The 23,440-nt window shown below is 44.2% G+C and overlaps 1 non-coding gene across 1 annotated transcript; it reads right to left on the bottom strand.

Annotated features, from left to right (window-relative positions):
- Positions 1–7,478: 7,478 nt before the first annotated feature.
- Positions 7,479–7,549, bottom strand: Trnag-ccc (transfer RNA glycine (anticodon CCC)). The gene has a single exon. It is a non-coding gene; the product is annotated as a tRNA-Gly (tRNA).
- Between the last annotated feature and the right edge of the window lie 15,891 nt (positions 7,550–23,440).

The raw sequence follows: 23,440 nt of genomic DNA on the forward strand, positions 1-23,440 counted from the left end.
GAGGCGCGAGGGGCACGCTAGACCGCACTCAACTGGGCGTCATTGTCGGGCCCGGCGGCGAGCGGGGCCTCGCGTCCGTATGCGTGCGTGTGTCCCTCGATGGCGGCGCGGAGGGAGGGGGGGGGCGACGGCGCGGGGGAGGGAGACATTCTCAGCGGATGCTGCACGAAAATTCTCTCTCTCCGTCCTCGTTGCACCCTACCTGCGCGCGCTAGCTCTTTAAACTCCTCTCTGGCGACAACTAGCTATTTACCGTATATGTGCAAAGTGCACGTTACTCCACTTGCTTTCCTCAGGCTTGCCGCTATCAAGTTTTTCTCCCGGTTCACATTCACTTCTCATTCAAATGCCTCGCTAAAGTCTGATCTTCGCGCGTGTGTTTTGTCCTGGTTTATCTGTTTATCTCTCGACTACCTACTTCTCACCAATTATTATTAATATTGACAGTTTGAAAAATGTAGCAACGATGAGGAGTAGGAAGGAGAAATGTTTAAACAATGCCTCGGGAAGCACTTGAGAACGGAATGAGTCCGCCCTGAAGATCAGCGCCTCCAACAAAAGACCTTTTCCCTTCCCGAAATCTTGGAGAATTAGCATGGAAAGATCCGGTACGCGATGCAGGTATACAAAAGCGGCCTGACCTTTTTCGAGTAAGAAAGATGCTTCTGCAAGGCGCCACGTGTAAAGGCTGCTGCGTGCGATTGTCATTGACGAGCGCTGCATCCAACGTGGCCTGGTCTACATGCATCAGTTATATAAACCATACTCGGTCCTTCCATTTGTCCATTAAGCCAAGGCGGCGGAGAAAGCCTTTGAGGCTCCCCTCTCCGTCCACGTTTTCCCATTATCCCTCAGGATTTTTCCTCCGCGGACTGTCTTTGAATTTTTAAGGCGGGCTCTCTGTCTCGGTATCTTTATGTAGAAGGATTTCAATTTTGTCTTCATCGCTCGCGGACGTTTTCCCAAGCACACTCGAGGCTCGCAGGCCAAGTTATTTCTAGAAAGAAGGAAGAATTGGGAAGACGATTTGACGTCAGGCGTCTAATAAGCTTCAACAAACGAGAAACTCGCCAAGCTTTCTCTGGCAAGTGTGAAAATAGAAGCGACATCGTTGCGTAATTGGCGTAAACAAACCGCGAAATATGCCAGACAAGAGTTGTTGGAGAATCGCTAGTGCACTCGCGCGAGTTCGACCTTTCTCCGTGGGCGGCTCTACTCTGTATGCCAGAGGGAAAAATAGAAAGATGAGAGAGAAGAACCGGTTCTCTCTCTCTCTCTCTCTCGCTCTCTTGCTTAATGCGGAAAGGCCCTGAGGGCATACAGGCCGACGCTCTCTCGCTCGCGTGTGTTGTATGTACCTGTGCGCCGTAATTCGAAACTCTAAACGCCTGTGGGATATTCTCCCTCCTTGCTTTGCCGCAGATGCGAGCGAGACTACATTTTTTGGAGGTACTCGGTTAGGTGAAGGTGTAATGGGATCATTTTTTTTTGTCCTCGTTCTTGATGGCAATGGGAAGGTCAGTGGATTCGAAAGTGTTATATTTTGATATTCGAGGGCAATTCGAGGCATAATAACTTTCTTAATTGGAAGATTCCGTATCAAATAAGGAATATTGGCGCGCTGATAACAGTAAAACGTCTTTTCTACCCGGCAAGAAATGCTACGACAAGAGATGCGGGTAAGGCAGCGAGTTACTTTCGGTGCAACGGTAGCTCTATCTGTAAGGAGAACGGCCAAGCCGCTAACCTGTGTTACCTGTTGAAGAACTCTGGGACTTGAGGCCCTACAAAGATTACCCACGCGCTTCTATCCAACTTTATTATCGGCCGTCGAGAAGGTCGTTCGCGTCGTCGATTTGTCGTATTTACATTTTGTCTAAACTACGATTATTTGAAAATCGTCCTCTTTTCGTGTGCATCTATTGATTCTACGCTCAGATTGTTTCTTTAATATCGAAAAAGACGAAATTTCGTACGCAATTTTCTCGAACGATTAATAGTTACCGAGACTATCTTCGTAAAGAAAAATAAGAAAAATTTGGTGGAGAAGATACAAGCGAAAAAACGAATATATGATCAGGAATAAGTTTGTACAATACCGCCAGGTGGAACACAACCAAAATATTTACGGTCAATGCGATAAATTGGACAGTTGCACAAGTTTCGTATAATAGTTGCTCGCAATAAAATGTTGCAGTAAAACGCTGACTTGATTAGATGTGACTACACTGTCTGAAAAATAAGATTCGAAGAAATAGCGCAAAGCGAGCGCAACTGGCCTGTCTCTTAAATAAGCCAAATCAGCCAGCCCGAATGCACGTAGCCGTGGCTTTGGTGATTCGCCTTGAAATTCGGCCGAATCTCGAGAAGCCATCGCACGACACGGACAGAGAGAAGACGAAGGAGAAAAGAAAGGTAAAAATGTGGGTCTTGTTATTCGGATTGGAGAACTCGTTTGGACGCGCATAAAGCGCAGTTGACATGTCAGTGACTGATGGATCCCTTATTTCGTAGGCGGCCAAAGGGGGAGAGAGAAAGGCGAGCTTTCCATTGGGTAGAGCGGCCGAACGATCGAAAGAAGCATCGCGAACGAATGCGCGCGCGGGATCTAACCAACTTCCAAATCGTAATATAAATCAGCGGCTGCGCGTCTCCCGCACGTGTGTAATATTCTCTCTCGAGCGCATAAATCGCGCGTAAGAGGAATCGCATCCGGATTCCAGGAACGAGAAGGCGGGGGGAGAGAAGGTATCTATGTATGCTCGCGATCTTTTTCGCCGGGGAAGAGAGATGCTGCGCACCGCGGCCCTTTTCCGCAGAGAGAGAGAGAGAGAGAGAAAGAGAGAGAGAGAGAGAGAGAGAGAGGGAGAGAGAGGCACTTGTTGCTGCTGCGAGCGCGCGACCTGATCGGCTACTGATTCTGTATGCTGCGTGTTTTGCAAGCTCGTTGGTATGCGTATGCTGCGAGTCTTGAGTTTTCGATCGAGCCACTGTGTATGCCTTCTTTTACCAAGTCTCGGCTTTTCTATCTCTCCGACCTTTCTTTTTCTCTTTCTCTTCTGTTGGGACTGGCGTGTAGGCATTGCAACTCTCCGCTTTGAATTGTCGATACTAGATGGATGGCAGCCTACTTGCGCCAGCGCCATCGGAACAATCTATTCAATCTATTGATTCTTTCGAGCCGGTCGCTGTTCTTGTCGCGCGAACGAGCGTTTGCTGGGACGCTCGGTGAAGGGCCTCCCACGCCCTTCGGAAACCCTCAGAGCCCCTTTCTCCCCCAAAGAGGAGAGCACGCAAAGTCAAACAGAGGTTGTCTGCGTTGTTCTGGGAAAAGAAAGCTTGGCACAAGTATTGGTCGCGTTGACGTAGGCGCACACATCGCCTGGGCATTAAGGGCCACTGCATGCTTCCTCGCTCTCTCTCTCTCTCTCTCTCTCTCTTCGGTGCGGATATAAATCACACGAGCACTAACACGTTAGTGTTAGCGTCTCTTTCTTCGATTTATTTCGCACCGCCGCGAAGCTCGTTACAGTCTATAAATACCGTTTTAGCTGGTTGCGCGAGATGGGCATTAAAGCTTTTACAAGGCCAAATTTATGTACTACGGAAATGCTACCGGCACAGTATTATGCCTCCTTAGAAAAGGGTATTATTGTTGCGATAGTAAATAGGTGTGCGGCTTGACGGACGCTGGCGCTGTAGTTGGGCTTGTTCTGGCCTGTGCTACTGCTGCACTACTGCGGCAGCTGATTGGGGATTTGCGCTAGGCGCTCGGGCGCTCTGCTGGAGTCCGAGGCAGCACTCTAACGGGTCGGGTATTTTAGGTTTCCGTGCTGATTTACGGCTGATCAGCAAGTGCATCATTGTTTTTGGTCTGGGGCTTAAGAGACTCTCGACTCGACGCAAACTGTTTTTAAGCTGAGTATTGTCGCGAACACTGCACCAGCCGTTTTTCATCCCCAAGTAAAATAGCCGCGAGCTTGCTCACGATACGGCGGGAAGAAGCCGGCGCGACATTGCACGATGCAGTCATCCTCGAATTGAGTGGCAAGTCGCGCGTGCGAGCAAATCCGCGGTGGCGGCTCCGCGCTCGGGTCCGCGACCGGATAATTAAAGCGTCGCGTGGCGCGCCGAGCGACAAAAGAGACCAAAGCGACCAAAGCGACCAAAGCGACCAAAGCCAGCGAGCCGCGGCACTCGCGGGCTCTGGGACAGCGCCGCATAATAAATAAGCAACGAGAAAAACAAGAGCGAAAGGGCGGAAGTGAATTTCAGACGGGTAGTGCGAGCAAATGACACGGCACGCGTCAAAGCTGCGGATCCAAATGAGTACGACGAGGCAGTCTTGTTTGACGCTTGCACCGGCCTCTGGCAATTAGGACGCGACAAAAACCACTGCCCTGGGCCTTTCGTGCGTTTTATTTATCGCGAGATTTCGCAGTGACTGATCGTTTTGTTGCTTCGCGGCAAGCCAGCTTTTGATTTACGATGTGGAAAATGCTTTTCTGCTCTTTTCCGTTGTGCGCGCTCAATCTTCTTGCATAAATGTACAGAGACGCGATGCAACGAAAGTAAATAAAGGAGCCCTAGATCGATAATTCATTATCGCCCTCGTCAAACTTGATTATCGCAAGTTCTTCCATAAAAGCTCTCTCAATAAGACTCGTAAACGCCTAAGCACGCTTCTCCGACTAGAAAATCATTAGAGCTCTTTCTCTCGCGCAAGCGACATTTAATTAAATTCCCGACGTTCTCAACTACTTTGCCTCCCCTTTTTCTTTCTATTTTCCGCTGCCGCCGCTCGCCTGCTTCTTTTTTATCGCCTCTCGACACACACGCGTGGCTGCGCGCTAATTGACGGATTATTCAAATGGCGCGTGACGCTTTTCTCTCTGATCGATCGCGGCAACTTTAACTTCGGAATGCCTTTGCGTATCACTTCCTACTTTGCCTTTTTGCCTCTGTGCTTCGTCGCGTTTTCTTCGCCCGACTTGGCGCAATAAGGATGCGATCTTCTTCTTCTTCGTTTTCTTCTTCTTCTTCTTCTTCTTCTCAGCCTTCTCGTTTTTTATCCTTCTTGCTTGTTTGCGCGCTGGAATGAAGTTCTTTTTCCTGTAGAAGGAATCTCATTTGCTTGATTGAATTTGAATTTTTATTGGGTTAGAGCAATTAAAGCTCTGACAGTGAATGGTTATCATTTTTTAAGTATTTCCTTTTATTTGTAGAGTTAACATTTACTTAGTGTTAACTTGAGATCTACATTAATATTAATCATCTCGGAATGCTCATTACGAACAAACTATTAATAATCGTAAAAGTAGGTTACATCATATTCCCGTTCCCTCCATTTAAAAGCTACATTTCAATTTGAAAAACCGAATAATGTCTCTATTAAAAAGCTAATCTGTCGGTCACGTTAAAAGAGAGAGAGAGAGAGAGAGAGAGAGAGAGAGAGAGAGAGAGAGAGAGAGAGAATCCGGGCTTCACCCCCCTACAACGAACCCCCGTTGCTCGCTGTGACACCTCTCGCACGCATAATATCCATTAAAAGCTTGCGCTGAACGATCGTCGCTCTCTCGCGCGGGGTTATACAGAAGGGCGTTCGCGCGCGCACGAGCACATAAAAATTGCAAGGCCATGCAAATTTATGCAAAGCGGCATAACCGTACCGTGTTTTCTATCGATGCACGACTGTAGTTCGTATATATATATATATATATATATATATATATATATATATATATATATATATATATATATATATAAATCTAGTTTTTAGCGCGCGCGTGTCGCTTCTGAGGGATGGTTTTTCTTTGTAAATAATTAGATAAAAAAGAAACTATTTTGACATTGTGTAACGAGAAAAAAGAAATTAAAGGGGGTGAGTAGTAGAGCAAAAAAAGTTGCGTGCGTGCATCGAAATTATTTCGCGAATATCAATGACGAGGCCGGCCTGCATCCCCTGCAATTGAAATTCAAACGATATTCCGAATTCGCGTGTGCAGAACAATACATATGCATTCGCGGTGGATTTACACCGACACGTCCCTTTTTATTTCCGCTCGAATCCATTGTGGTTTTGACGCTGAAATTATACATAATGTGGAGGGGGATGGGGATGTTATATTTTTAAAGCATTCTTTTGCATTGTCTCGCGCTTGTTAAATTTCCCGTTTTTCTCGGAATAACAGTATACTGAGCTGCTATAGGTGTATGTGTGTCTGTATTTTTTATCCACTGTTTTATTAACTTTTCGATGCGAAAAATCATTTACATAATGATTTACGAGAATTTTTTTCAATTTGTTGCATGCATTGTAAATGATACGTTTTCATAGGTAGCGGACAGTTTTTTTTTAAAACTACATGTATGCGATCTCGACGCGTGTCTGTTAAAATTTCTTGGAATTCGACGTTCGAATAAAACAAATTTGTTCAACAAACGTCTGAAAACTTTCAAATCAAATAACCTGTAACGATATCAACAGATAATCTAACTCATACGAAAACTGTGATTTATTAACCCGACGAATGCGTGCAATTCGAAAAAGTATTATATTTGTTTTTTAATTAACTCTTGAAACTTGAAATATATGGAAACTAACTTTTACAGACTTCAATTTCGATGCGTGCTTTGATTTTCCAGTCTTTTTGAATCAATTTTTCCATCGACAATACAAATGAAAAACTATACTTTAAATAACAGCGAAACCTACGAATATGACGTAGAAAGAATTAAACAATCAATGATCGTCAAGTTACGCAATAGAAAAAATGCGACGATTGTCCGTTAATAAAGCTCGTTAATCGGCATAACTGCATACTGCAACCTCACGCGCCAAGCGCACAAACATTCATACACGCAGACAGAGTACACGTAGAGGAACAGTCGTCGGTCGAGAGGGATAACCCAGTAGCGCGTGGAGCAACGGCTATATAATTATCAGGCCGCGTAATTGTTAATTATTGCGCCATTGTTGCGTCCAGCTATGAGTAATTGATGCAGTGCCAAACTCGCGTGGAACGCACGCAAAAGAGAGAGTCAGAGAAGATCGATGTGGCGGAAGAAGCAGGCAGCGGAAAAGTCATAGGCGATCCTCGATTAATGTTTTCAGCGTGGCATGCAGATGATGACGACTTGATTGCTGCATGGGCTATAACGATTCCATGACTTTTGGCAAATTATATTGACAACGTATCTTTAAAGGCTTTCTTCTTGTTTTTCAATTTCTCGAGTATTGAATTGAAACAGAGCGATAGAGCAATTGATTTTTCTAAATATTTGAAAAAATTTACTACAGCACTATATGGTTAAACATTAATTCCCACAGCAAAGCTTCGATTGGTCGAGTTTAACATAATCTGAAAATTAGTCTGGCGCCATTATCGCTCGATATCGCGCCAATCGTAACCGAAGCAAACGACAAAGCGCATCAGTGGAAACTTCGTTTATGACTGGCAATAGATGTGCAAAAAACTTGCACCGCCCGGGAATCGAACCCGGGTCGCAAGAATGGGAATCTTGCATGATACCACTACACCAGCGGTGCTATCGCGCACGTAGTCGAGGCTTGCGCGGTACAAGTGCGGAGCATCGCTAAAATCGATTGCGCTCCTACTGTATCCGTCGACACTTTTATGTCCGCCGACCGGCGGGAACATTTGAATGCGCGCGCGTCTAGATCTGCAAGCGCCACGACATACTTACTTGCTCTTTTGCTTTCGCGAGACGTTTGTCTTCGGCTCGGTCGCTAAATCTCTTGCTTCGTTCTACAACTTATGCTACATCTAATCATTATTGTATTAGTATAAAAAAAGTCCATAGTGTTTCTGTCTTTTTATCAAATATTATAGCTAAACTTCACATCTGCCGGTTGATTTTTAAGATAAATTATAACGGCAATAATTTGAGATACTCGTTCTCTTAGTTCATTCAAGTTTAGTCTGTTCCATTTCTCTATTGAATGAACAAGCTTATCCTTTTATAAATCTTATCTAATGGGTAATTTTTCCTACTCGTTGTTCCTATCAGACTTGAAAATCTTGTAATTGCGTCGAAAAATAAAAACGCTATCATTGTCCGGGCGGTTGACAATTATGTTGCTGAAATTTGTACGACTCCTCGGTCGACATAAATTGTAAGTTGTTAAAGTCTTCTGATTGTGCGCTCAGTGCCAAAAAGCCTATCTCCAGCAGCGCTTATATCCCTCAGCTCGTCGACTGGTATCCCTTAAAAAAAAAAAAAAGAAAAAAAGAAGGAACAAACTCCCGAGCGGAAAAATCGCGCGTGAACGTAAATTTCGCAGCCTTAAAAAAATGCATATATATAACGCGGACAGCGTAACGCGAGCGCGGTTTAATTACCACGCGCGCTTTGTATCGATGTGCGTCTGGATGGCGAAGGCGAGGGCCAGGCTGCCAGGCACAAAGAATTTTCCGCTCGCAGCGCTTTACGGCCTTCCTCTCTTTCCAGTCGTAAAGAGAAAAACACAAGCCGCACCGCTAGCGGGAGGACGCGGCCGTTCGATAATGACACTTTGATGCACGTTTATGCATTTTCGCCAAGTTTATGCATTCGCGCTCGCTCACATACGCCAGCCTTGTTTGTTTTTATCGCGGCCGCGCGCGTATTCCCCTTACAATTAGTTATAGTTGACTTTTGTGCTCGATCTCTCTAGCTGCGTCCTTGTTTCTCGCCTCGCGTACGACTGTGGCTGCCACGATGACATTTTACTTTGGAGCCTGTTGCCCGTCGTCGCTGCTCCAATGGCCTCCTCGCTAATTTTTCCTACTTTCCACAAAAGAACAATTGCGAGTCCTCCGGAGCAAACGTCGGTTCGTGTGATAAATCCACCAATTAGAATAAATCATCTCACGTGCACCATTAGAAAACGTGCGATTTATTTGGCACGGCGGTGCTCGCATGCTCGCGCGAGAGATATCCCAATAAAGTCGCATCGGCAAGCTCACTCGACTTCCTCTGAAATCTCGCGCGCGCAATAGATAATACGCGGCGCGCAACGAAACACAAAACAAATAAACAGGCTTGGCAGCTTGTAAGGCAGAGAGCGTAGGAAAGGCGGGGGAGGCGGCGCGCGTCTGGCATAATTGCACAAGTAACGAGGGTGAAACAGGCGCCCCAAGGGCGCGCGTGCGCTCGTCTGTCTACCGCAATCAGCATAGAGACATAGAGGCCATCGGTATTGCCGCGCGCTCCCTTCCCGATTACGATGATGAAGACGCGACGGATGACACCTCGCCGGCGCAGCGTGTACTAGATGCGACGATGACTCTCCGGCTTATTCGTCCGCCGCTGCTGAGATTGCGCCTAAAGCTTTTTCTAACAAACCATTGCTTTTTATGGATTGACGCGCTCGCGAGCGTCAAAGGGCTCTTTTACGGATGATTCGGGCTTTCGAAGAGCTTTCATGATTGGTTCTTGGTATCTACCGCTGCTGCTGTAACTGTGCCGTGGATATTGCTTTTGTAGAGATCGATTGGCCTCTGATCATCGACAATCAACTCGGTCTGCTTCCGAAGTTTTATTTTTGCTTCTTTCGACTAAACCTCTTGACGTCATAACGCCACTCGCAAGATTCTGCATTGTTATAAACAATAATCCACGAATCCCAGTGCAAAACTTGAAAGGGAACATTAAGCGATTCTATATAATCGCACTCGTGAGACGAAAAACTCCAATCATTCTTTGCGCGAAGCTTTCGTTCCCCTTGAAAAATAAACTAAAATAAGAAAAAAAGAAAAAAAGCCCCGCAGTAAAAAAAGTCTGAGCCTGAGATACGACGACGCGAGAGAGAGAGAGAGAATGCGAAACAATCCTTTGGAAAAAGTGCAGGACAACTCTTCGCGGTGGCACTGAAAAATCGTCGTCTCTCTGGTGCTAAAAGCGTAATACGAACTGCCAGCGCGATAAAAAACTTTGTTTTTTCCCGAGGTGCTATCGCTGCACGGGAATCTGTTTAGATAGGTATCCGCCGAGACACATCCAAAAAAGCAAAAGCAGCAGCGAAAGTTTAGGTTATTACGCGAGGCAATGTTTACGAGTGGCACATTAGCACCAGGCTATGCGTCAGAGAAAAGTCGTGGGGTCCGAGGCATTGGCTGTTATTACGATAAACACGTAAGGGCATTCCGTGCGCCTATGCAGCCTCGGAGAGAGAAAGAGAGAATTATTATGTGTCGGCCAGTGAGATATCGTTTAATGGCACTTACATGAGCGCGGGCGGCTTCGAGGAAAAGACCGCAAGTCGATCTCTCCGACAGCCTCGCAATTTCTGTATCGTGCCGTGTTCGTAATTCCTTTTGCATTATCGTCATTTTCGCGATTGAATTTTTCGGCGGAAAATCATCCCACCAATGAGCAAACAGAAAACAAAAGAACTGCGCAAACTCACCGGAAACGCACTTGGAAGCTTTAGCAGCAATGCGGCGCAACAGCCACGCCTGAAGTTCGAGTCGCTCCTTGTACCTGCAGAATAGTTCAGGTTTGATTCGGTGCCTCTGCAAGAACTCGTCGCACTTGCGAAATGCGGTAAGGGCTTTCTCCACCGCAACCTCGTCCATGTCCTCTTCATCTTCATTCTCTTGGTAACTGTCAGATGTTGTCGATGACTCCGTGTCATCCTCGGTCTCGTCTTCGTACTCGTAATCATCGTCGTAATCATCGGGCTCGTCATCCTCGTAATATTCCTCCTCGTCTTCGCATTTCGAGTCACTCTCTTCCTCGTCGTAGGTGTCTTCGCTTTCGCTCTCGGCCTGATGGGACTTGGATGTTGCTGCTGTTGCTGCTGCTGCTGATTTTGACCGATAGTGCTTATTCTTTTGGTCGTTGATCTGCGATAAATACAAGGGCCTTCAATTAGCTCAAATCGTTGCGTTGTATTCGCGACGAAACTGTTTCAACGCAAGTGTTTTTGTTATAACCGGTGCGTTTCATCACTGCAAAAATAATTCTCAATGTAAGAACCATTGCTTCTTGTAGGTCTACGCAACTTGAGATAAAAACGACGATTTATTGAAATTGATCTAAAAATATTTTTAAAATATGTACTGTTTCCTCGTTTCAAGAAATTACTGTTCTTATTTTTAGAAAAAAAAATGTCATCTTCAATGAAATGAGGCAGTTTTGTTTGTCTATATTAAAAGGGATTTTCTAATCAAGATGAGAAATGTTTAATATTCAATTTCTGAAAATCTTGTTTTTTCTTTTGTCGTGAAACATCGTAAAATTTTTATTAATTGTAAAATTAATTAAATGTAATTTCGCAGTTACAAATAAAAAGTCGAATCCAACAATTATTTCATAGTTGTTGTCGGAGTTGAAATTTGAATATTTGTGTGAGAGAAAGTTAGAAGATGATTTTGATACTTTAATTTTTGTTAATTGATTGTGATTGATAAATTGAGATCTGATGAGGTTGGATATCTGCCAACTAAACATACGTGTGTAACCTAATATGAGTGTTTGATTTATTTTTACAACGGGTTGGCTCTCAAAATTGGAATTAATTTTACTTAATAAATGGAGAGTGCTACATATAATACATATAAAAAGTCGAATATTATTATGTATGGTACAATCCGCGTTTTATAATATCATTCGAATTGAAAAAATTGTCGGAAAATCAATTGGAAAATCTTACCACCTGCTTGTCGTAACGTTCAGTTATAGTAATGACAGGTACGTTTGCTGGCTGCTCTGTAGTAGTCTGCTTCTTGGAGAAGAATTTGAATCTAACAACGGGTTTAGCGATGCGCTTCATATAATATACAGTGTCGACCGAGCTGCTTCACTGCGGCTTTGGTCCATCGATTTTCCTCCAAAATTATCATCAGCTATTTGCTCGGCGTTACATCGAAAGTTCATCTGAAAGATGATTGAAGATTAATTATTTGAATCTTATGGTCATAAAGCCATAAATATCTATAAAAATTTGAGCGATACGATAATAGTTTCAATGGCATCTTAGTTGAAAAAAAAATAGTCGAAGACTTAAAAAGCTCAGTTTACGAAACAACGATAGGATCAGATTTCAATATGAGACTACAGATGGGAAAATTATAAAAGATTGGAGCGTTTGAAACACCTAATAATTATCGTCCTCAAAAACTCGATCCTTTTCAATTCGATAGCCGATAACTTGCAATAAAGTACGTCAACCGCATCCTTTTCACGTGTAGCATTGATTCATTATCCCATGAAAGCTCAAGAATTGCGTCACGAATCCGTCCCCTCCACTTTAAAAAACGAAAAAAGAAAAGAAAAAAGAAACGAAGAAACAGACGAGTACGATTCTGGACACGAGGCGCGCTAGAGATTGCTTGGGCAAGTGGACGCCTCGCTCGGCAAATTGCACCTATCCGTGAATTAACGAGAGAGAGAGAGAGAGAGAGAGAGAGAGAGAGAGAGAGAGAGAGAGAGAGAGAGAGAGAGAGAGAGAGAGAGAGAGAGAGAGAGCGCGCGCGAAAGAATCCACACGCGCAGTCAGCCTTGCTGTACGTACTGCCACGCGTTAATTAACTGTGATACTATGCGTTGCGTAAGATTTTTCTGCACCCGTCGAAGATTCATAATCACATTACGAAAGCCAAGCACGTAGAATGCGCGGACGGCACTCTAGCCGTGAAGGGGTGCTGACAAAAAAAAAAAAGAGTAACGAAAGGCAATTCCGGTGTACGCAGTGAATCATCGTGCCCGGGTTATATCCCTTGCAATATCATATGCTACTCGCGCGTGAAGGGAAAAGCGCGTTCGCAATTGCGACTGGCCGATCGACCGGAGCGAATAAATAATTTTTGCCCTCTTTCACTTTTCTCTCTTTTTTTGTGTTCGGCATTATCCGTGTGCTACACATATAACGGATATTGCCGCGTGACGGCCTTTTTCGCACATGACGAATAGCTTACGCACGAGTGACTTTTAGTTTTCGGCCATTCGGCAGATGATTCCGAGTGAATTTCAATTGGATTTCGGCTTTGGACTGATGTTCATGTTAATCTTGTGGTTTTCAACTCAGCAGAAGCTTTGCTTCGATCTTCGATGTCGTGTTTCTACCGGGTAAGTAAGCTTTTACTGAAATATATAGAACAATTGGAAGTTGGCTCATCCTCAAGTAGGTATTTGTCAAACAATTCTATCGGCTAAGCAAACTACCATCTTTCGACAAGCTCGTAAACCACAGCTTAACTAGGCACTGTTGAATAAACTAGTTTATTGCCGCAATCAGGATTGGGAAAAAAGGCGCTGGCGATGACGAACGCATCGGCAGGCTGCGGCAGTCGGGATGAACAAGTTGGCGCTACATGCGAAGGGTGCAACGAGCAATTCATAATACATATTCGAGCGTGGCTCCGACTGAATTATGCGCCAGCTTAATCGTTCATCATCATAACTGCCAGACGTCAAGCTGGTCTTTTTGCTCCGATTGCGCGTGGTCGTTCTTTCCGAGGGCGCGATTTTACAATTTTCACGAGATGGCCACTTCTTCGCGCGTATTCCCGAGATGAAAAAAGCTTGTAACTCTAATTCGACATGTTATCGAGTATTGCGACTTTAGATATCGAATCGAGATTCACGAAATGCACTGGCGTCAAGAAAATATGTTGGCGCTGTATGTCCCCATAAAAAATACATACTTTTTACGACTGCCACCCGTTCGTTCGAAACGAGGAAGACGTAATGCGAAGGTAAGTTGCAATCAGGTCAAGTTGGATGGCAAACGATCGTAAAATAACGCATTTTCTGTACATCTTATGGTCTATATGAGTGACCGGCAGATGCACTTGAAAGAGGTGCTAAAGCAAATAAGTGATAGGAATATAATGAAATGAAACGATCGTCGCATTTCTCGCGATCGAATCCATTGCCTTTGGTCAAAGTGCAAACGGAGAATAAGGAACGGGAGTACAATAAGTTAAAGTCGATCGGCCGGCGCGCAGTAATAAACGAGCGTGTCTCGTGCAAAATAACTTGGCTCGTTCACGCGAGCCTCGCGCGTGAATCAATGCACGGGAGCGTACGTCTTTTCGTATGTGCAGCGGCGATGCAAGACTCCCAACGAAGCGAGCATCGGTTACTAGTTACTGCAAACGCGGCGAAAGAAAGCCGAAGCTTCGAAGTGTAATTGGCGCACTTCGTCAAGAGCATCTAACTATGCGTACGCGCGAGCCGCGCGTATCAATGCGAGACCAATAATTTTTAGCCAGGCAAAAAAATCACAGTGATTTCGGCGCGGCGCACGCCTCGTCGGCAACAGCCTGTGATTAGAGAGCGAGAGCCTGAGAGCCGCCCACTACTGCAGTACTCTGCTGCGCGAGTGGATGAGCATATTATTTCTTATATCTTATTATTCTTATATCTTATCCTCGTCTTATTTCTTCTTCTTCTTCTTCTTCGTCGCAAACCTTCCGTCGCCCGCCGCCACGGTACGATCGTTATCGTTGGCTTTAATTGATTTCGGATTGTCGCTTATCTTTCTTTCGGGGAACGCCGAACGTTCCTCTTTCTCTTTCGCGGCAGTTGCCTCCATATTTGCGCATGCAACGAATTTCTAAGAATACTCTACAGTGAATTTTCGAATAGAGTGTAATGCAACGTGGTGCGATCATTAAACGAATAATCGGCTATAGGAAATAGGTCCGAGACGTGTACGAAACAAGCTCGCAGGATGTAGGCACTGAAAACCTAAATTTTTTAGCAAGATTATACAGAGTGGCGCGTGGGAACGTATCGACTCGTGTATACGCGGCTCTTAAACTCTTCACCTCTTGTGCTCTCCGTGTTCTCTGTGTGTACGTCTTTCTTTCTCTGGCGAGCTTGTTCTCCCGCCAGCGAGAGAAACAAAAGCAAACCCGTCTTGATCTTTCCTTCTCTCTCTCTCTCTCTCTCTCTCTCTCTCTCTCTCTCTCTCGCTTGCGCCATCGGGGGATCAGTTTGGAACACTATCATTTGCTTAATCCCTTTCGGGGTTTTCGGAAATTTGCGGATGTACGGAGTAAATGGTTTCTTATTCAACCCCGTGCGCGTGTGTGCACGCTCGTAGAAAGAGTACAAGCTATCACGGCATCAGCTCGTTTGCTTTCAGGCTGGCTTGCTTAGCTTTCCTCGGTGTATACGCGTCGCTTTTTTTTTTCTCTCGTGCGTCTTTTCACAAACTTTCCAGATTCAAATCGGCTTCTTCTTCTTCTTCACTGATTCTCTTTTCTTCCTCGTTAATGGAACCAACATTGCCATCCGAATTTTATAATCAATGCAACTTCCGAAACAAAGTCGCGAGCTTAAGTTTCTTCTCTCCAATTATAACGGTATAAGAATTTTAAAAGAAAGCTTTTAAGCATCCTCGTAAAAACGAAGCTTTACAGTTTCCGCGTCATTAAAACTTCGCTTTACGCGTTAGGAATAATAAGGACTATGGACATAGTATTCGGAACAACAAAATTGCGCATTATGGTCGATGTGAATTTCCAATGTGTGTTTTATAAGGGCATTCGTAAAAAAGGCATTGGGGCAACTTGATTATTCGGTTCGGAAACTGCGCATGACTTGTTTTTTTTTTTTTTTCGAAAATATTCAAGCTGAACGGTTACGGGCACGTGCCAGCCGAGATAAAAGCGGCGAAAAAGAGCAAGCGATGCGAGGCCTTTTTTTATGGGCCATAAAGCCTTTTCAGCGATCGATTTTCGAAATGACGAAAGAGAAGAGCTAGCCATCGAGATCTGCCGACGAACGGATGGTGCAAGTTTGGCAAAGGATTAATTTGCAAGAGAATGATGGGTGAGACAAGGCTTACGCGCAATTAAATATGTACGATGCTGCAGCATAGGGATAGGGGTGGCGGCTGAGATATAATCGAAGACGGTATTATCGACAATTCGTTAAGCAGCCGGCTGAACGGCTGAATAAGCCAATCGTCGAAACTTGCTCGCGCCCGTTTGCAAGTTGAGCAGCCGCCGCGCCGATATCCCCCGACATCCCCGTGGAGTTCTCGTTAATTGATTCACCGTCGGTTGGAATATTCATCCTCTTTCGGTCCTCCACATCGGCTTAACGAATCCAGCACAGGGTATAAATATATTAGGTTTCGAGGAGTTTTCAGTTTTCACTGATATAGCCTAGATTTTGCTTTTATCTGCTCAACGAGCGGACTTTTTCTTGTCTTTTTTCAAACGACCAACGTCGGAAGTAGTTTCGTCGAGTGGACGCTCTGCTGCTCCGCCGAGGACGAAGAGGAAGGGAAAAAAAGTTTAATTAAAATTCCGCCCCGGGAACTCAAGTGCTTCCCCCCGGAAAAATTAGGGGCTTTTGCTTCCCTGTTTACTCGCGGTTTAAGTGTACGTAAATAAATGAAAATTTGTCAAGCTTCGGAGCAGAACCGTTTACCTCCCCATCCGAGCTCGTCGTCCCCAAGCCCAACTTACTCGCGAAGCGGCTATATCATTGAAATTCTCGAGTGGAAAAGAATATATATAAAGAATACGCGGGGCTCACCCAACAGCCAACAGCCTAAATCTGATTTTCGTCCAGACAATCTGTTTACGGTATTAACGTATCCACGATGATCGTCATTTCATTCTACTACATCATTGCCCCAAAAAGGCATTCAAAGCGTCCAACGTTGATTGTTTGCATTGTTGGATTTCGCATTGTCGGAAAAATGTTTGCTTTCATTGAAAAGTTTTCAATGTATTACGTTGTAGTGGGTTCGCTACAACGTAAAATACGCTGAAAGTAAAATATGCGAAACAAATAAAGAGAGAGAATAGTGGAAAGCGAATTCGCACGCAGGCGGTAAAATAGAAAAAAGGAAACCACGATGGCGGTGGCGCACAAATTGGCCGATTGCTACGCAGAGAGGGGAGGAGAGGAGGGCCAAACGAATTTCCCCGTCAGCGGATTAAAGCGCGAGAGTGAATTTGTTTTGGAGCAGCCGAGCGTCGCGGCTAAATAATAAACTGGCGCTAACCGGATCCAGTTCGATCCGACAATTTGCTTTGTGCGCACGCGCGACCAGGCGTCCAGTTTTTTGCAAGAAAAACACAAGCTCGCGAAGAAACAGGAAACAAAAAGATGACGGCGAAGCTCGCGGGTGAAAGCTTTATGTCGCCGTAAACGCCGCGCGCGAGATTGTTTCAGCTAATCAAAGCGTGAACAGGCCCTTGGCGAAACATAAAGATAAAGGCGCGAGTCATCGCGTAGCCAACTGGATCGAGTGGAAGCAAAAACTTGGGAACGGGTACGAAGCCGGAACGAGATAAAAAGGAACACAGCCGGTCTTAATTAACGAGCCGCCACGTTGCATGTCCCTCATATTTGCATTCGCACGTATGAGTGTCTGACCCCTGAACCTGCTCCGCGAGACCTCGAGGGCCTCGCCAGCATCTTTCTTCCCGCGTGCAGCGGCACTGTGTAATTAGGTGGGGGAACAAGCAGAACGAGCGCCCGAGCAACTCTTTTTTCTCGGTTCCCACACGCGCGCATCAGCGCAAAGCATCGTGGATAGATCGCTTGCAGATCTCGCTGTTCTCAAGCTCTGCGCTGCCGCTGGCTCCAGCCGATCAACTTTGACTCGAGAGCGAAACTTGCGTGCAGCTGCTGTTCATCCGGCAAATGAAGATTAACGAGTCGACGAGTTCTCGTGCTCTATGCGATCTATCTGTGTGTGCTGCTGCACCGACAAATCCTGATTATGCTTCCAATACTCCTTCGATCTGCTATCTGCTGCTGCTGCATTCGAGCCTCGCCTTTGCTTCGGAAAAGTGAGCCTTTCGAAAGCCAAGCGTACATCGTAGCCTTCAAAATCCAAGTTATTTTATCGCGTTGACGGCTTCCGATTTGAGAACAAGGAGCCGCGATATCAGCACGAAACCGATTGCGTAGCACCTTCGCAACATAAATCGGCATTTTTCTCGTATTAACGTTGCACTCGAGGCGGGAAGAAGGCCCCCCGCGCGAGATCACAATTATAGATAATCATCGAATGACGAGTAAATCAGATGAGTATATCGGACGAAGCTCGTAAAATTACAGACTTGGAAAAAAAGACAGCGTAGTAGTGTGATGCGCGCCAAAGTCTAATCCCGAGGACGAATGAGAATGGAAGCAATTACCCAGGCGACCTCGCGTGGCAAATTTGAAACTGGATTTACAGGCACGCGAAAAACAAAAGGGATCGAGCTATCTAAATGATAACACCGCGAAAGCGCCGTTGCGCCCAATTCCGGCGTGCGCCTGTTGTCCAACTGACGGGCGCATCTCCATTTTGCTTTTACGCTCTTTTCGCGAACACGCAACGCGATAAAAGTGCAGAATTTTCCAAGCAAATTTTCGCGCCACAGCTTGCATTGGTTTTCAACGCGCGCAAAGCTTCCAGCTGGAAATCCCAACTAAATATTGATGAGCTAGTCTACGTAGATGCGGGTGGAGCGACGAGATACGCATACGCTATTTACCATTAATTATATATGCCGAGATGAGGAACTGCGAAAGGCACTTAACCGTAGAAAACTCGTTGCTCGTTGGCTCTGACGAATGAATTAACTAATGGAAAGACCGCGCGATCGGTCGAGCTCCCTTTGATCGCCTGCAAGCACATTCGCACGTTCGCGAGCCAAGTGTTTTTATCTTGCATCGCCGGCATATCGAGGCGACGAGGTGTGCTGGACTTTTTGCACGAATCGGTCGTCTGTTGGCGCCGCCTAGCGAGAACGTCGCATCGAAAGGCCGCTCGAAAAATCAAGCTCGCCGCAACGCGCCAATCCATCCCTTTCACGGCAGCGCGCCGTGCAAATTCATCAGCCAAGCACAAATAAACAAGAGCGCGCATCGGTAATTGATGAAGCGAGCGAGTGCATAAAAGCTCGCGCACGCATGTACACAGCCACTGCAACAGGCGAGTTGTTGCCAGTAGCAGATCTCATTAGGCACCCGAGCTCGGAGACCGAAGCGGAGAGCGGAGAGCGGAGAGCGGAGAGCCCAGAGAGAAGGCCAATTCATTTCTTACGACAGGACAGAATTCGTGTCGCGCATACTCCCGTCGTCGTCAAAGGCGTAATCAAGCGCGCGGATATACGCTGCGCCCACAGTGTGTACGTACGCTCGAATTATTTCAACGGCTATCGCCGCCGCCGCACAACCGCCCCGTCGCCGAATCATATTGACCGCAGCGTCCGTCGTGTTGTTGTAACTTACCCGTACGTACGTGCTCAACTCGACGTTTTCACGCGTTCACAACTACGAAATTGGCCGTGTCCGTGAAGCTTCTTTGCAAACGATCCTACTTTCATCAAGAATCTTTGGGAAATATCCTCGGACGTTATTAAAAAAACCCGGAGGATTAGCCGAGGGAAAAGGAGTGATGAAAAAAACAAATTTTTTTTTTAATAAAAATGCGCAAGCTATATTGCGCTGCAGCCTTTGCCTTCGAGCAGAGAAAAAGGCAGCTGGAAAAACAAAGCGGAGAGTCGTCCACACGCTGCGCCCAAAAATTAAAGATCATGGTATAAAATATGGTAATGTCGACGGGATTCTCGGCGTCGTCGTCGTAGTAGCTTCGGCTAAATGAAGGCATTATGCCGAGAACGAACAAAGCTAATCGGGGTTCAAAATAAAAAAAGGGGGCCAACAAGCGGACAAAAGATGCGAAAGGCAAAGAGGGCTGAGAGAGAGAGAGAAGAAAAACAAACGCGAAAAGACGATGCTCTATTGTATTGTAATAGTGTTCGAGCAGCGGGTAATGGGCTCTGCTGCTTACAAGTACACTCGCGAGCAATGAGCGAGTAGAGTCTCAACGATGCATATCGGTTATCGATCGCGACCGAAGCGAGCCGGAGATGTGCGCAGCTCGCCAGATTTTTTCACATAATTGGATGCTTCGACGCGGCCGAGTGTTGCTCGAGAAATCGCTAGCCGCTTTTCTTTCCTTCCTCTTTTATCGACTGCACTCGTTTCTCTAAACATTGCGGAAACACACGACACAAACACTTTGATTTTCAACAGTACATGTGCACTTGTATCTTTGATCCTTCGCCGATATGGATGCACACAAACAGGACGGTTATAAACTGATCCATGATCACTTAGATCCGCCTACAGTTGGAAATGTAACTAACGTGAAGTTACAATATCCACTATTATCACTAGTTCTCGGCTATTTTTCAACGGTATTCCATCGTAGTTGAAGACTATTTTACTGATGTCATAATTCGCATAATACTCGCGATAAATCATTGTGATAATATAGAACGTAATTACATTTCACTTTCCCTGCTAACATTTGTTTGTTGCCACATTAGCTTCAAACATTTTCGTTTCATGCGTTATTTCGATTGCAACTGCACTTTGCTCGAGTAACGGATTTAGTCTGCCATTGAAAATAACGTTCCCTTGCATATTCAGCATATTAAGGACTTTACAAATTACCAAACAATTTATAAATCGTTCTTCTTTATTTCTTAAATTATTTTAAAAATAACCACTCAATATTAGGATATCGCATGAAAACAAAATTATAAGAATAAAAAATAAGAAGGATCGAATAAAAACGTCATAATTATATGCTATACGTACTTGAAATATTTGAAATTATATTATGGCAAATACTTGGCAATTTCAAATTATTATATGTACATATTTACTAGCAAATTTAATTTCACGTTATTTTACGTGTTCACTGGTGACACGAGAAATTTGAGTTGACGATTGGTAAACGGCCCTGTGCCACTCTATGAGAGAGCAGAATTTCCGTCGCTTTTCTGCACTTTCCATTCAATTGCATTTCATCAGTTACAAGTAATCTATTTTCCATTTCATCGAGGCGATGTCTACTATAATTACATTACAGTCCGATTTGTTCAGTGCCCGAATATCGTAATAAATACGTGACTTAACTTGTAGTTGCTACATTTACAAAAAATCTGATTAATGACTCATTTTGACTTACTCTATTTCTAAAATGCTAAAAAACAATCATTTTCTTCTACATATAAAAAACCACTTATTAACGACAGTAATAATACTCGTCTTTATCAGATTACATATCGTTGATATACATATATATATATATATATATATATATATATATATATATATATATATATATATATTACAAAAATTGATGAATACAGATTTGATTGTTATTTTTATTTATGAAGAATAGAAAGTATTATTTACAGATGTTTATAGTTATACTAAAGAAATGATGCTAGCGATAATTAGCATGTTTGCGCAAGAAGATTAAAATAACACCATAATAAACGCAATGAAAGATTCGCAGTCACACAATTATATGACGTATATGTTTGATGGCAGAAGTGCGGGAATGACATATATAATTTATTACACTATTCGTGGATTATTACGTACGTAGAGTTTGAAATAAAATACTATTGCACATTGTTCGTATATAACATTAACTTAAGTGGGTAAAAGCGATATAGCCGAATTGTCACGGCCGCGTTTCATCGCAGGATTGCCGCACGAGGTAACTTCTTGATAAAAGAATTCCAGAAAGCATCCGCCACTGAACTCGTAAACGTCACTGTACTCGGTTTTTCGTGCTCTCGCGATATACGCTAAACACCACTCACTGTCACCTATATAAGTCACTTCAACTCTGTGCAGAGGATAAGGAATCTCAATCATCGCGATTCTTCGGCATTTTCCACTTGTTAATGGCTTCTCTACGACAATTAAATGTCTACCGTCGTAGGCCCCATGAACAAATAACAATTCGCCATCGGGTTTGTTGTAAATCGAGAACGCTCGAAAGTCGAACCATCGATCCACGAGCACCATCAAAAAGTCTTCGGGTTCCTCGGCAAATTCCTGAATTTGATCGAGCGGCTTGCACCGGATTTCAAATTGAAACATTTGCCAGCAGATCGTGGCGTATCCACTGGAGTTGGAGTACGCGTGGGCAAACGAATGGATACCTTCTGCTCTCAGCCATCCCGAAATTGGCGAGTAAACGTCTTTGTAGATGCCCGATCTAAAGTCCTCTTTATCACCGATCAGCACGTAATCTTCTATTTTCGAAAAATTCATTGCATAAACTTTTTCTATGGAAATCAATCCTAATTCATCGACCGGATCTGCAAATATAGGCTCGGGCTTGTCCGTCAATTGTGTCCCGTAGAAGTCGAAAGCCAACTTGACGTACGCCGGTCTTGATATATCGTCACGGAAAATGACCTCGAATGTGTGCTCGAACTTGACAATCGTGTAATCGGCTGCTTTATTATTGGTTGCTTTCACGTAGATGTAGGGACTTGATTGGCAGCTATCTGTCAAAATGATTTGTAATTTCGCAAGCTTGCCTGCAACAATTATCCAGTATTTCAATAATTGAGAATCTTACAAATATTTTCTGCAAAATTTTGACATTAGCCGATAAATTGATTTTCAGTTTAATGAATTCTTGTACATATTTTCAGTAAATAAAACGAGCAATATCTTGTAGAGCACGTGAAAGATAGTCGATAAATTGATGGCTCGCAAAAAATACATACCTTCAGTCTTGTTAGTCTCTTTCCAATAAACGAGCACCGATTTATTGCTTTTCAAGAGAGTAATACTTTCAGCAATCACCCACTCACTGGTAATCCCAAATGGCGAGTTGACGTTACAAACTTTCGTATGTACAAAAGCATTGAAAGTATGAGTACGAACAGTTAACTCATAGGTTTCAGCTGGATTTTTCCATCTCATTAACACCAGAACATACTGTTCATCATCAAATTGCATATCTTTGACAAATCTATTGGGGAACACTTCAGTCCATTGCATCACTGGGTCGACATTTGAATAAGTTATTGTAAACGTTGCGACAGTAGAGACCAACGTCCAAAGCAATGGAATCTTCAACAACATCATGTCTTTTGTATTGGCGAGGTTTCGCGTCGCTCCAACTTCTCCGCAAGATCATGTAAGACTGGTCCTGACTTGAGTATCAAGGCTGTGCCTTTGAAAGATTCCTTCACTTCGCATATCCTCTGGGAGCAAGACAGAGAGAGAGAGAGAGAGAGAGAGAGAGAGAGAGAGAGAGAGAGAGAGAGAGAGAGAGAGAGAAAACTTAGATTGAGCGATCTGGATGTTTCGAAAGAATGCTATGTCTACATTTTTTCATTAACGCGCGTAAAGAAAATGCAAAGCCCGACGATAAAAGTGATAACAATACTAGTTTTACAAGTTGTCAGTGTTATTGTAGAAAGCCGACTTGTTTGAAGAAGCTCATTATTTATGCAGATAAGACGCTCTATAAATGTCTTATCTATCGATTCATATAAATCCTCGATCTGGTGTATTTAAATAATACGTTGAATGAATTACGAATTAAGAATACTCTGATTTAGTTGATTATAATAATTTTCGATGCTGCACCTTCAAAAACTGATTTTGACATTTAATTATTCACTTTTTATTCCTCGAT

This window comes from Phymastichus coffea, unplaced genomic scaffold, assembly GCF_024137745.1.
Source record: "Phymastichus coffea isolate CEN01 unplaced genomic scaffold, Cenicafe_Pcof_1.1 PCOF00047, whole genome shotgun sequence".
Classification (NCBI taxonomy): Eukaryota; Metazoa; Arthropoda; class Insecta; order Hymenoptera; family Eulophidae; genus Phymastichus; species Phymastichus coffea.